This window comes from Phalaenopsis equestris, unplaced genomic scaffold (genome assembly GCF_001263595.1).
Source record: "Phalaenopsis equestris unplaced genomic scaffold, ASM126359v1 Scaffold000174, whole genome shotgun sequence".
NCBI lineage: Eukaryota > Viridiplantae > Streptophyta > Magnoliopsida > Asparagales > Orchidaceae > Phalaenopsis > Phalaenopsis equestris.
This window is the reverse complement of record NW_018164616.1, coordinates 1,911,689-1,914,529: the sequence shown is the minus strand read 5'-3', so window position 1 is coordinate 1,914,529 and position 2,841 is coordinate 1,911,689.

Sequence of the window (2,841 nt, the reverse complement as noted above, 5' to 3'; positions counted from 1 at the left end):
GAAAACTTGATTCATTATTTTAGACACTCATACTCCTTTATTGGGACTATTGCGCAAGGTTAACTTCAGATAACTCAAGCAAATTAAGCAAACAGCTTATTAATACACACTAAGAAAATCATTAATGGATGCTAATCATAAACGTAGAAAACTATGTCCTCACAACTAACAACCATTTCTTAAGGTCAAACTTCTCAAAGCAATTCAATAAATGCTGCTACCATTCATTTAATCACAATTTCTTAAATTAATCTGTCTATTGTTCTAGCCTAAAAATGAGGTCACAAGAGATAAACTTGCTTGCTAAACACTTTTAAGAACTCAGTTTTTGTTTTGACTTAGCCTTTGGTTGAGACATATGCATATATATCTACATACATACATACATACATGCCTACATACATATAAGCCATAGATATGTTTTTTTGGTGAATTCTGGCTTTTGGGTGGTGAATGAACCAATGCGACTCATTGAACAACTAAAACTCGTCTTAATTGATAATCAATTCAGTTTAATCAAATTTGTAAATAAATAAATGTTTTTTAAGAACTCAAAAGTTAAATGAGTCAAGCTTAAACATGATTCAAATTCTTTATTTATGTTCATTAATCAATATGTTTGTTGTTTAATCATAAACTTATTATATAAGCTTGATGATAGCTCATATACTATATAATATATTATTTAAATAAGTTTTGACTAATTATTTTTTTAACCTTTTTATTTTTATTAAATTAAATTATTTTTCAATTGTGATTATAAAAATTAATTTAATGTGATTCCTTCTTATTTTTTTATGTCAATGAACTAGTTTATTAGTAATTAGTTATGTTATTTGAAAACAAAAATTTTCTTTCAATTTATAAATTATCATATAACTAGACACTAACTCAAAATTTATTAAATTGCTTGTTTATTTAAAATTTTAAAATTATTTGTAAATGTCTATATGAAAAGCTAGCAATTTATTTAAAGTCTTAGTATGTTGACTAATTTGTAAAATAACCTGTTCAAACAAGCCAAGTAAGAATATGTATATAAATGCTCAGCTTTGGTCAAGCCAAAGATAAACAACTTATAATATGACCAAACTAAGTCTAATGCATGACATACTCGACTAAAAAGCTTGAATACAACCATATGCATACTTAAGAAGATGTGTTTTGAGGAGGTAAATATAATAAAAATAAAATTATGTGAATTTGGACATGCTTCAGTCCTAAACCATTTGGAATGGGTAAGTGTAATCCAAAACAAATAGACTCAGATTAGCCAAGAAGGTTAGACCCACCCCTCCCTCACACCAATGCATGAATCCCAAGGAATGTGTGCTTTCCTATAGTACTAATAACATCTAGCAAGTCAATCAAACAGTCACAAGCACGCTTGAATTCCTCTCTTTGAAAGATTCTTCATCCTCCCTTTCGTCACAGAAAGAGCCCCAAGTTATGCACACAATTTTTCAAAGGACTTTTAAAGATAAATTTTTTTTTAAGACATTATGAGCTCTACAAGTGATGAAATTGCGAGTAATCTATTATATTGGATTGCTCTTATGAAGGATAATATTTCCATTTTTTAAAAATTTTTTCTCATGCATAAATTTCTTCCCTGCACTTTCTTAAAAACTTGTGTTTATCACAACCATCTAATTGATGAATCATACAATAGCTTAGTTTGCTCTCATTGAGACAAATAAATCCATTCTAAATATGTGCTCACAAGTTATTCATTATCATCTTCTAAAGATAGGAACATCTAATGCCCTCTAATGTTTGTTTGGGACAACTTTTTCTATGCTTTGTGTTTCAAATCATCACCTTAGTTCTATTTGAAGAACAACTTTCTAGATATTTCCATAATATGAAATTATCTTTTTCAAACTGACCTATTAAATTGCAGTGATCGTTAAAAACTATAGTCTGATTTTTTGATATATATATATATATATATATATATGCTCTTAGGTCAAAACTTTCAATGAAATACAAGTTGTTTTTATTGGGCTACATATTTATATTGATTTTAAAAAGCATTTTAAGTCATATTTCAAGTCTTCTTGATCTCAAATCTTTCCATTCAACATAAGAGAACAAAAGGTTGATAAACTAAAAATTTTTGTAAGAATTATAGCCATATGAACTAAAATGAATAAAAAATTAATTACATAATAATACTTTGAAAGGTTTTATAAACTCCTGCCATTCATTCTTTTATAAAACTAAAATTTACATTATTTTCCCTAAATTTACTCACCTACCCAAACCACTCCTACCAACTTGTCCACTACATTGCAACCGAAGAGATTAGTTACCTTCCTTGTATCCCTAACTCCTTAAAAGCATTGCATATTCACATACATGTTGGGGGCAGTTACAAATATAGCACTAGAAATATTGCTATTTATAAATCTAACCTTAACTTTTATCTATTTTTTAAATTATCGCTTAAATATCAAAATTCTAACAAAAAACTTAACATATATTTTTCATTTTTATCAAATTCAAAATAATTTAATTGTGTTTGTATAAATGTATCGATTCCATAATTCAAAAAAAAATATTTGATTGCTAGTTTGATAGATATTTGCATATAAAGCACCCGGAATATTAATATTTACAAAACCACCCAATTAGTTATTTAAAGCCATTGAGAATTGATAAAAATGAAAAATATGAGTCGTGATTTCTCGTGAATTATGATATTTAAGCAAGAATTTATAAAATTGATGAAAAATAGTGCTTGATATGTAAATAGCAATGTTTTGGGTGCTAGACTTAAATTTTTATTTTTAATATTTATTTGTTAAATTTTATGACATCATAAATTTTTATAAGGCC